The sequence below is a fragment of the Leptidea sinapis genome, chromosome 11, assembly GCF_905404315.1.
Source record: "Leptidea sinapis chromosome 11, ilLepSina1.1, whole genome shotgun sequence".
Classification (NCBI taxonomy): domain Eukaryota; kingdom Metazoa; phylum Arthropoda; class Insecta; order Lepidoptera; family Pieridae; genus Leptidea; species Leptidea sinapis.
Genome location: NC_066275.1, coordinates 898660 through 912084, shown reverse-complemented (window position 1 = coordinate 912084; position 13425 = coordinate 898660). Strand labels below are relative to the sequence as shown.

Here is a 13425-nt window from a genome sequence, read left to right as displayed (position 1 = left end):
ACTGTACGTTAGATTAAGATTGATTGTTGATCAAATTGTACCATTTTCATAAATCAGGACTTTTCACCTTACTTCTCTAAGGGGAGCATGGACGAGTCGAACATCGTGCATCACGTTGCGCTATGTTAGAGGCTGCGCTAGCGCGTGCCGTTTTTCTACATTTTCCCCAGTTCAAAAGCATCAATCGGTTCGCGTGTGCTCATAACCATTTTAACCATTTAGACTTAGTTCAATAAACCAGTTGTTCTTAAGTCTCGTTTAATTTATGAACTATACATAGATTAATCTCTACGGCAACTATAACACCGTACAGTGCGTATATCTTAAGTCGTTATAAGCTACTTGATTACAATATTCGTAAAATGACTTGCTTTTTGAAGCATTGAATAACATATCGAGTAAAGTTAAGTGCCAGTCTTTTAAGTGCATTAATTTGGAAATCTAATGGAGTCCTCATAATAAGAACCATAATGCCGACGGCGATATTCTAATATCTTAACAAATTTTGATTTTATATTCTCTATTTCGTCAATATTTTATATCCAATAATATGGATTCCAGATATTACAGCAGTATTCTAAGTCGCTACGAACTTTTGATAAGTAAAGGACTTTTACACACTCTAAACTTGAAAAACGTTGACGTATAATGAAACCTAGATTTCTGTAGCTTTTTCAGTTATTGTAGCTCACATTGATCTAATATTGATTTTTTTGTATCAAACAATATTCCTAAGTCCTATGCTATTTGTTTGTGTTAAAGGAACATCAAGTCATATTCATCATCAAAACATCTAGTAATAAAGAATATCAATACAATATCATTTGTATTGATATTCTTTATTTTTCTTATTTCGCGTAAAGGTGATTTGTAAACATTTAAAGACATCAATGTCTTTCAGTCAACTCCGATACGATTATCAAAATAATAGTCACACACTCTGATTAAATTGCTCTGAAGGTTTATTGAATCTATTTCAGTCTTAATGTGAGCGTAAATTTTAGTGTCGTTAGCAAACATAAGAAACTTAGCACACTGGAAACAGTCACCAATATCATATAAGAAGGATAAATATAATTATGGTCCCAAAATTGAACCTTGCGGAATTTTTTCAAAGTTATTTTATCTTACGCACTTTCACACAAATTATCTAGCCTGAAACTAGGCAAAGCCAGTTTTGGTGCAATACTAAGGTATATTTAATACTAACATACATAAATATATATACCATATATTATTGTAATAAAACATAAGTAGGGAATAGCCACTTAAACTCATTATAAAAATACTTATACCTTACGGGATTGGATCCTGCGACCTGTAGAATAAAGGTCAGAGTTACTAACTACTAAACTCTAAGGTTGTTAAAGAAGTTGCTAAAAAGTGCTTAAGTTAGAAATATCTGATTGAAAGATGATAAAAAAGGTGAGTAAAAAATATCGCCAACCCTAGCCAAATTTCAGAAGCCTATATAACACTAAATTAATGTGTTTTATTGGTTCCTCGGAGTAAGTACAACATAATTATGAAACAAGATTATTAAAAATCGTAACATCGTGGCCCTGCCAACAACATTATTAAATACATAATAACTGAAGCTAAAATGTCCACATCTTCAGTACTCATAAGGCGAAAATTCTTGCTTGGAAAACGTAACATTTTAACAGGAGCAAACAATAACATTTTAAGAGGCGGAAGCAGTTTAAATGCTCACAAGCCTTGTTTTTGATTACTAATCTGAAAAAAGTGTCTACACAAAAAAGTATCTATTAGAGTAACTTCTCTAAGTTTCGTAATAAACAAATGCGTCATACCGAGAAAAAACTTGTTTAGCTATTAATAAAAATGGTAGTTGAAAATAGCTCTAGAGTCTTAACTATAACCAACAGCACGCAATGACACCCTATAATTAAGACTTAAGGGTATGTGTAACAGGACAAAGTAGTCTTCATAGCACCAAAGGTTCTTCACCATAAAACTTGTCTAAAAACACCTTGTTTGCATGTTTTCTGCTTACCCTTTGCCTTAAAATGAAAGCTCTCCTAAGCCCAACTGCGTAAGATAAAATAATCCCGTTAAGGAGTCAAGATTGTACCTCGTTGAAGACCCTCATATGCATGTGCGGAAAGATGTTATTTCGAGAAGTGAAATGTAGAGAAAGACTACAATATCATACTACCATAACTATAGAATACGAGTTGGAAATCCACAACGGCAATGGATCACAAGTGCGCCCTCATGCACCCTCGCCTATTATATCGTCATTAAACTTATCTTGGCCATGCATCATTTATTATTCAGAAGTGAAATACACGGGTGACAACTCTTAATCGCTTTATTTCTTTAGTATTAATAAAAAGACCTGAATTATAATTTGCAATATTAACAGGATATTAATAACTTGTATGCTGGTGAGAAGAATTTTTTTTTTGAATTCTTCATTACAAATTATTTAAGTGTAAGGAGATGAAATAACTAAAGGTTTATTTAATATTTTATTAATTCCCAAAGCTTCCACAGATATCTATTCAGTTGAAAACTCACTTGGCTTATTTGCCCTTTCAGCCTTAAGTAAAGTTATTGCTGGTGATAAATCTATATTATAAATAAGATTTATAATATAAAATAAATATTATTTGTCGATCATGCTATGATATTCAGATATATCACAGATATTATTTGAATTGAAAAATAAACAAATTTCCGCTTAATTTTTGCGCCTGTCCTTCTCAACACTAAATTATTCTTTGCAGATTACTTCTTCTAACTACCAAAATAGGTGCAGACGAACTTTTTATTTTACAGAAAAAAATGTATTCGTGTGTTTGTAAATATTAAACAACGAGTAAGCTGCAAAGCTCATTTTTAAAATCTCAATATCCTAATTTTAGTATTTATTTTGCTTTGCTTATATTATATACTCTAAATATGTAAGTTTGTAAGAAAATACCCAAAATTTTACACCAAAATCACAGAAAATACCCAAAATCTCATCTCATATTTCATCAATTAAAATTTTCTTTTCTGTATGTCTTATATATGCTTTCACTATTTTTAAAAATTATTTTCAAAACAATTCACTTTCCGCTAAGAAAGTAGCAACTTTTTTTGAATCGCTCACTTTGTCACATAAGCTTATCCAGTTTATTTTGAAATATTACCTCATGGTACGAATGAATGAACGAATGAAAACAGTTTACTATTCAATTTCCGACTTGATTTGACGTCAACCTAAATTGGATCGCTCTAATTACGTCGTGATATGAAAAAGCAAAGCAGTTCATTTTAGGTCGTTAATTGAATCGCAATAGCAGTTCATAGTAGGCCCCTACGCAGTGTCAATTAAAATTTATAATAACTTACTGAAACACAATAGCCGAAACAAATATTAAAAAAATTATAAGCCATTTGTATTTGAACTACTCACATCTAACGCAATTTATGAATTGATAGAAATAAATAAAATGAAGATGTTTTGATTAAATTAAATCCAAAATAAATGTTAATTAAGGTAATACTGCGAAACCAATCCCGTATATTTTCACTCCCACTGGAGGAAATTGCTTATAAATAAACACATTAGAGTGAAAGCCGGATTCGAGAATGCTAACAACATTTCCCAGAATTCTATTGTCGGCGATAAGTATCCACTTAATACTTGACACATCATACATTGCGTATTTTGTGGGTGTATCCTTTTTGTATTTTGTTATGATCATATACATTATTAGCTTAAATTATTTATAAGTCTTGATAGACTGTGGCCGCTGTGAAAACGTCGATAAAAATTGGGCTTGACAGTTAACCTCTATTTTGAGCAATGAGAAATGACTGGAACTTAGTGGTCTAATTGCGGAAACAGGAGCAAATCATATCAAATCAAATCAAAATCACTTTATTCATGTAGGTTACGGAAATGACACTTATGACTGCTACTTCGTATAGGGTTGAGCTAATGAAAAGAAGTAGCAAGAACCTCATTGCCACCATCGTGATTTACATTTTCATAGATTTACAAATCATTTCAATTACAATATAATATATAAAGTGATGCAACAAACATACTCAAACGTCAAAGAGTCAATGCCTTACACAAGTAAGTCAAAAAAGTAAATGTAAATATATACATAACAAAATTTCGTCGGTTTACTGCAAGAACTCATTAACTGACAAAAAGAGAACTATGAATTAAGCCAGTTTTAGTTTTAGTAATATCGTTTTCCCTATTATCATCTTAAATATGAAACTGGGGGAGGAAAAGGGGGTAGGCCTACGGGACTATGGTGGAGGTAAAGGGAGTGGACCTCCGGGACTCTCACTGACCAATTGAAACGTGACAACAAAGCTGCCAGTTTACGTCAATTTTTCGCATGGATATTTATCTACAAATCATCCGAGCTCTGTTGAAACAATGAATAATACGGTTCTACGCAACGCCAGTTGATCGAACCATACACAGAGCACTGGGGTCTCCACCAAATCAAGCAGCCTTGTGTTGCACGGGTTGTCACATGGAGCGAGCTGATACTGGGGTGCGCCAGACCAGAGATGACAGCAATACTTTATATGTGGCCATACCTGCGCTTTGTACAGCGTGACTTGAAGTATCGCCGTGCTCTATTAATGATGCCCAGCTTCTTCGAATCCAATTTGGCTTTGCCTTCCAGATGACCAGATGACAGAATTTGCATTCGCTCGGGATTTAGAGACCTAGCGATACTGGGCGAGGCTTTAAGGGAGGTATTGTCGAAGAGCAGTGATACGACAAATGGGGTTTTTTAGTAGTAAACGCGCAAACTTGAGTCCTCTGGGGTCAATTTGGACAAGGTTCATTTTACCCCATTCCGAGTCCTTCTCAAGAGAGGGCTCGATGGAAGACACAAGTTTCCCTGGTCGACAATTTCCTAAGCGAGACCTGCATGGCCCGTGTATACGGCAACACCAGTAAAATCGTCGACATAGCAATGTATGTTGGAGGTATCCAACATATCATTGACATACAGAAGAAACAGGAAGAACAAACAGTGTAGGAGATAGCACATAGCCTTGGGGCACTTAGGCGTTCACGGGCTTCGAGTTTGAGCAATAACCATCGACAACGATCTGCATAAGCTCTCAGGAAGCCCAAATGATGGAAGTTTTGCGAGGAGCGCCTTGTGCCATACACGATCAAAGACCTACGCTATATCCAGGCTAACTGCCAGTCCTTCTCCCTTCCTACCGGTAACCGCCGTCTATAGGTCCGACTTTTTTCTACTTAACTGTTTGATATAGCTAATCTTACAAACATAACTAAGGGCGGCTGAAATATTTTAAGTCTAAGGAATTAAGAATGGTCTTAAAATATATAAAAAATATTTTTCTATGAAGGCCTCTTCTCCTTTGCATGTACATTTCTTACATTTTCCACAAAGTGCTTTTAATCCAGTTAAAAAATATTCGCCGTCTTTGCCTTGAAAATGCTCGTCTACCGCCGTCATCTATTCTTTACTCAGAAATCGTCACCATCGGAGGTCTTTCTTTACATTAGAAAATAGAAAATAATTACTGGGGGCTAGGTACCCACCTAGTTTGAAGAAAATAACCCCAAGGTTTGAAGAAATTAACCGGATGGTTCTTTCTTCTCATGAAATTTCTTCAAACCTTGTTTAATCTAGGGCACGCATTGCAACTCGCGCTGATTTAAATAAGACATCAAAAACAGGATGCCACTTCATGCATTTTTGCCAGCAATGCGGCATAAAAATTCCCATTCATCGTAGTTTTTTTAAGGAATGTAATCGATAGTCAAAATCCCTTCACAATACCAAAAAACAGTGGCCATGAGCTTGGATACCAATTTTTCGTCTTTGAACAACCGTGGCTGTTTTTCCATTCCATCTGGATCGGAATTATCGCCAGAGATGTCCAAAAACTACGACGACGCTACTTATCCAGTGGCGTTAGCATTTTTGGCATCTAGCGCGCGCAAACCTTCTACATGTGCAAATGATTATACAAAATTCCGTGTATTCGTTCCATATAGCTTCAGCTTTCTGCCACAACTTAGTTGAGTGAGTAATTTAGTTATTTATTAATATAGTTAAATTAAGTCACCGACTACCGAGCGAATCGGCCGGTCGAAGTAGCCCACCCAGCACATTATCCTCCGTTGCACTTATCCCACCCCGCGTTTCATTCCTGAGCTATTGCACCAATATTTTTCTATTGGTTTTAAGATAACAAAATTCACTTAATAATGATAGAGGGATAATTAAGGTACTAACTGATTTAATCGATATAACAATGAATTTACAACTTCATTGTAAGAGCAATGATAAATCATAAAAAATTTTTTGATAAACAAAGTTTTATATGATTGTCATCACTTGATTTGATAGAATCAATTAAAGTTGTTTAATATGTCTCATTATAACATTATTGTTTATAATAAATAATTAAGTGCAGTTAATGACTTTTAACCAAGTTTCGTTCTAAAGTGATTTTCGTTTGTCATATTAAAAAAAAATCACTAAATAACATAAATGAGTTTTGTAATAAAGTAATAATTGTTCATTATTTCACTACTTTGATTTTTTTAAAGTTTACAAAGTGATTTAATGATTTTAATAGAACCAATAGTCACGAAATTTTAATTATCAACTTTATGCATACATAATAACTTCCAAATAACAGCTATAAATACGTGAGTTTTTGCATTCTATAGAGCTCGTCATGGCGATGTTCGCGCAGTTATTAACTGCACTTAATGATTTCTTGCACTTAGTGAGCTCTTGCAGTAAACCGACGATTTACTGTGTACAGTAGCTGCATCATCCACACACACCGAAAATAAATAAAGGTATTCTGTGATCATTTTATAAGCCCCTTTACCAAAAGCAATAGAAAAATACAATAAAAACTTAGATAATCGAAAAAGAGATTTCTGTCATTTAACTTTTGTTGCAAGTTTTTGTAACAAACATCACTTTCGTAATACAGTTGGTATCGCGAAAAGAATATATTTGAAATCCAAATACCCTGTCACTGCAGTTTCCAATAATGCCCAAGTGTATGAAATACTTCGGAAATCTACAACATCTTCGCGACAGCTCCCGCTCACATATGAATATCTGAGAATTTTATTACAATATTTGGGAAATGTGTGTATATCAATATTGTTTGACTTAATAATTTAAACATGATAAATCTACGAAAAACTACGTGACTTTTTTTTGGCATTTATACAACAAGATCACAATTATCGTTCGACTGTAGCGATCGCCGTCAGGCTATTTAATGAATAAATTTAATTGTTATGAGAAATTTAAAGACAAAATTTAAAAAAGAGGCTCGTTGAGTTTCTTGTGCCAGTTCTTCTCAGGTCTGAGGCATGTCTTTACGAAAGGGTTGTAGATTTTGATATAAAAAAAGGATTTTAAAATTCTATTTTGAATTTAATAATTTGATTTTGAAATGAATGTCGTTTCATTAACATTAAAATCGTCGCAACGCTTAATATTGAGGATAGATATATAATATGTTGTATTTTAACACGCTTTTATCAACCGACTTCAAAAACACTACTCCAAAACAATAGAATATATAATGTGCACTATAAAGTATAAAATGAATTGTGTATTTTTATACAATCTAATTAATTAATCTAATTCTATTTACGATTATTGTTATTTTTGGAGTCGGTGTTGCCTCTCATCATCTCACCTATAACTATGTATGTAGTTATAGGTGAGATGTGCTTGAGTCGTGAGGAGGAAGCCTATCTTGGATGACACAGACTCCAAAGATTACAAATGGACCACAATACAATGTGACCACACGGGAAACACCAGCTTTCAATTAAAAAAAGAATTATCAAAATCGGTTCACCCAGTCGAAAGTTTTGAGGTAACAAACATAAAAAAAATACCGACGAATTGAGAACCTCCTCCTTTTTTGAAGTCGGTTAAGAAAGCTTAAAAGTGAGATATTAAGGTTCTTCGCCTAATTAAATATTCTGGGTATGCTGCAGTAGCTAACATTTACCAATCGAAAAGATCAGGATAATACCGGTTCTATTGTATAAGTTCGTGAAAGGCTCGGCTTGTATTTTCTATTTCAAGCACAATAATGCGTACATCATATTCTTATACTATGAAAGGATGCCAATTACGTCAGCTTATAGGCGGTTAGTAATTTAATATATTATGTATTGCTTTATATATATATTTGTATAATCGCTTTAAATGCTCTAAATTTCCTTTACTTATTTACGGTGTGGAGATAGATGTATCTGCTGTACTCTTGTTTTTTAGACTTACTCGTGTAAGGCATTGAGTAATTGACGTTTGGTAATTTGTAAAACGACGACTTATGACATTTCTCGCCACTATTTCTCATTATAGCTCAACATTTCTCGAAGCTGTAGTAAATTTAAAAGGAGTAAAATCTTTTGAACTTCATATAAAGTGTCTGTCATCAACTATTAACATCCGCTGTTCGAATGATCCAGCGAATAGGCCAGTATAATCGGCCCAAAGAGTAAGGATGCCGTTTTGCGATCGATTAAACAACTCAGCCGTTTTAAAACAAGTGTAGCCAAGAGACCGGTTGCGGGACTATGTATCGGTGGCAAGGATTTACACTATAAACACTTTTGAGTGACAAACTATACTATACGCATCGTGGTCTTCTCTCAAGGGCGGCGAATACTGTTCAAGGCATGTAGCCCATAGACGGGCGAAATATTGGGTTGAGAGCATTTGCTGCCTGCTGTGTTCTTTTTTGTATATTAGCATTTTGTTGTTGAGTCGGCTTCAGCCCTCAAAGGTCGGTGACGCGACGGTTTTCGTGACCAATCAATCGATGTTCACCCCGCGGTACTTCACTGTCGGGGGTCACGCAATGTCCTGTCCGTTGAGTTGCAACCTATGCTGGCCTGTGGGCAAACTCTCCTCTATAGTATTACTATACAGGTTATAAATACTTTCTTACAACTCGTTATAAATACTTTCCTCTCTTCATTTCTTGTTTTTTATATGACAATAAGGGACGAGATAAGCTGGACGTTCAGCTTATGGTAATTGATGCGCCCTGCCCATTACAATGCAGTGCCGCTTAGGATACTTGAAAAACCCAAAAGTTCTGAGCGATAGGTACTATAATTGCGCTCGTCACCTTGAGACATAAGATATTAAGTCTCATTTGACCAGTAATTTCACTAGCGATGCCCTTCAGACCGAAACATAAAGGCGCCGTTGTGGTACCTATAATTTAACCGTTATCCTGTGCAAAGAAGCCTCCCACTAGTAAATGCCCGTAGTAGCCTTTCTCTTACAACGCCCTGGGACCTGGGACTTCCCTATTCTTTTAATGCCCCGAGGAAGCACAGGGCAAAGTGGAAGTCTTTTGGAAGAGGTTAGTGTAATAGTCCACCAATTAAGTGTCAACTTTTGCATGATGTATATCAATGACTATTTCAGAGTCATGGATTTTATATATTTTTATGTATTTATATTACATTAAATATTTCGTAGTCTCGCACTAACACAAAAGTCAATGCTTAGGTTTCATTTACGAGTATTGTATAAAATAATTTTTCTAATAATTAACTTTTGCGATAGTAAAACGAATTGTATTTATACCTATTTCTAATTTTCTGCCACATTGCGCAGTACATAAACTTAAATATTGAAATTTTAATTTATTAAAACGTAATAGCGTTAAACTATTAATTTTATTACCGTTTCCAACATGTTTATAGTCTAATATTGTATTACAGCCATTATTAATGTCATTGTATTTTCCTTTATCACAAATTTTAAGCATGAAAAGATTAACAATCCTTATTTTCTGCATTGTAAATGGTGTTTTATGTAGAGATTTTTATGTGGGCATGTTTAAGAAGAATGACATATTGGTCGCTCAAGACAGATTGTATAAGGAAAGTGTGCCGTTTACTTCGACTTACGCAAAATACGGAAGAATCTTTAAATGCCCTGTAAGTATGTACTGGCTATAGGAATCTCATACGTAAAATATTGAACAAATTCAGCTTGCCTAGTTGTTGTTGTTCAAATATAGTGATCGAAACTTCAGCCCCATGAAGTTGGCCAATTGAACATAAACTTGGAATATATCTTTAATTCTGATGACAATAATATGTGTAGTTATATGATAGTGAAAAAAGTCAAAGAATGAATGAAAGGAGAACTAATTATGGCTATTGTTTGACATTATTCTTTGAATGTGGTCAAAATTTGCTATTTGCCTTCACTTTTAGTTCTTTTTATGTCCGAAGACATGCAATTTAAATCATATTTTCATTGATATTTCCAGGACGAACCAAAAACTTTAATTCTAATAAAAACTACTACTGCTATTAATATTATTGTTTACACTTTTCCTTAACAAATAGTGTTAAGAATCTCCTTGTAAGCATATAAAGAATGCTTGTGCCAGTAGGCTCCACTCTCACTTATCCTTAAAACAGCATACTTTGAAAAGTGAATGATAAAGCGTGTACGTGTATGTGCGTGTACGGGTGTGTGTGTGTATGTTTTAACGTTTTTTTAGTAACGAACTCAGTATTACCATTTTTTAATGGCAGTATCCAGGCGATTGATGCAAATTTACATTCAAATAACTATTAAATGAGTATAATTAATCTATATATAATTATATAGCTCTAAACTTCTTCATCCAAACTCTATTTCAAAATTTTGTCCATTTTCACAGATAACCTACTTTCGTGTGGTTGATCGTCTTGGAATAGGAAGTGGGCCTCGAGTAGAAATTGTTCGCGGTGGTTTACAAAAAAAATATGTTGTACTAAGACTTACATCAGTGTATAACAATCCCATTTCTGTTAATATATATGTCGGATGTGCTAACAAACTAAAAGTCAAAGCTAAAACCACAAAATCAACGGTTACTACTGAATCGAGCAAAGGAGCTAAGACAGACGATAACAAAACTGAAAAGGAAGTTGGAACTACTTCTGGTTTTCAAACAGAAACAACAGCAGCGGGAGGAGGTGCTACAACAGATGCTAAAACTGATCAGACTAATGCTGATTCTAAGGGTACAGAAGTAACTACTGCTGCTGCAGTTTCAACCACTGTTTAATTTGAAGATTTAAGTGTCATGTATTAAGACATTTCCATTTAATTTTTATTATTTTCAGTCCTAATCATTATCTTAAGAAGTTGATCTGGAACATGATAGTGGGCCTTACCGCATTTATCACACAGAGTGTTCGATAGAACTGTCTGAAACCACCAAATCGCCAACCATCGGACCAAACTTAAAAAGCGTTCTCAGTGAGCACATTTGTCGTTCCTTCATAGTTTAGTTTTCATTCCAAATTTCCTATCGGTGTCAAGACTATTGTACGACATGGTATGAGTACCTTTAATGGTTACTTTTATTCCTTTGGAGTTGCAGGAAAGGTCAACAGAGATGTAACAATTAAGACCACACGAGAGACTTGAAGACCAGAGAGAGACCCTTAGGCACCCAGTATACTCATTTGTCCCCTTCTTTAATATTTTTTTTTAAATGTAGCAAGTATGATAAAAACCTACGAAGTAAAAAATGTTATTAAACATAAATGGCACAGTAGAAACTTATTTACCATGGCGAGAATATTAACGGGCGTGTTATTTGGGAATGCGAAGCGCAGCTTAGTATCTCAGTGTATATGAAGACAAATCAAATCAGTATAACTTCATTCATTAAGGTCAGAGAAATGACATTAATTAATCTCCAATTTCATACATTTTACCATTTGGCATCACTTTGGTAAAGATTGAGCTTGGATGAGATGAAATGACTCTTTTAAATCAACATTTAAAGCTTCATCGTTGTACAAATTATTATAATGACCAACTGCTTAAAGTGATGCAATAAAAATTTTGAAACGTCAAATAATCAATAACTCACATGAGTTAAAACAGTGTCAATTAATAAAAAAACGAACAGATATTAAATAAAGGTGTTAACGATAGATAATAACGATTAACGATTTTACAGATATATAACTATTAGTATTTAAGACAACTTTACTTTTAAAATCACAAAGCAGATTTTTATTTTGAGCCTTATATTTTATTGGTAGGATCAGGTGAGTGGCAAGGTTAGATACTGCTGTACTACCTGATATAAGCAGTGGAACTACTTTACTTTGTTTAATTGGGCCAGGAAATTCACCATGAAATATACAATCGTGAGAAACAGACTTACGATTAATGGTAACCGCACTTTATCTCGATATAATTAGCCGTAACTGCGAGAATAATAAAATGCAAAACGTACATTTGTTAAAAACAAACGCACATTGTTTACTAAAAGCAAATAAAAGTTTCACTTTAATAAATAACAACATTTACATGAAACACTGACAAACAACATTTACATTCAACACTGACAAAAACAAACAAAATGGCGTGGAGCACTGGCACAAATGAGTTATAGTCTATACGGTCAGCTGCGAACTATAGGCGCCACCCGACCGTCACGCAATATGCAGACGAAAAAGTTTGAGACGATGTAATAAAAGTTTCACTTTAAAAAATATATTAGTTAAAAAGAGAATAAAACAGTACGTTCAACAGAGGCCTAATTCAAGTCCCTTTGACAGCTTTTAAAAAATTAATAAAAACCATAATCGTTTTATATACATTTTAACGGGACAGTATCGTTTTTTGTCAATATTTTTCTATTAATTTTTTGTTAATAATATAATCCATATAATTTTCTGAGAATTCTAAGTAATAAGGGTTAGTAGTTTTCCTGGTCTCTTGTAATGAGAAGTAAATTTTCACAGCATTAATACAGATACATCTAAATTTTATACTACATTTTTAGTTAAAAAACAAGTACATTTGGTAAAGTGAAAAAGTAACACTAATTGAAAGAACAGCATAGTTTTTATATTTTTATATGAAAATAATGGACGAGACTAGCTGGACGATTCCTGATGATTCACCACGCCTTGCCCATTATAATGCAGTGCTGCTCAATATTCTTGAAAAACCCAACAATTCTGAGCGGCACTACAATTGCGCTCGTCACCTTGAGACATAAGATGTACCAAGTCTCAGTAATTTTACTAGCTACGGTGCTCTTCAGATCGAAACACAGTAATGTTTACATAAGCGCCGTTGTGGTACTCTCCTCCCACTGGTAAAAAATAGTGGTAAATGTTGATAATTTTATTCATAAACAAATAAGATGACACAACACGTAGGAAACAAGTAACTTTATGAGAAAACTCCATTAGACAAAGTATTCTTAATAAACTTTGCTCACAGTTTCGCACTCCGAGAGACGATTGCAAACTTTTTCATTACAAGTCTCGCTTTAGGTTTCCACTAGTTTTGAAATATACTTAGCAATTACATCGTAATTCATTATTATTTATATAGTTTCAAAACTGGTAAAACT

The 13425-nt window shown here is 34.0% G+C and overlaps 1 long non-coding RNA gene across 2 annotated transcripts; it reads left to right on the top strand.

Annotated features, from left to right (window-relative positions):
* Positions 1-9650: 9650 nt before the first annotated feature.
* Positions 9651-11157, top strand: LOC126966686 (uncharacterized). 2 transcript variants are annotated; one of them, XR_007729771.1, is made up of 3 exons: positions 9651-9692; positions 9761-9979; positions 10717-11157. It is a non-coding gene; the product is annotated as an uncharacterized LOC126966686 (long non-coding RNA). The 2 variants fall into 2 exon arrangements; XR_007729770.1 differs by lacking the exon at positions 9651-9692 and having other exon boundaries at positions 9742-9979.
* The last annotated feature ends 2268 nt before the right edge of the window (positions 11158-13425 follow it).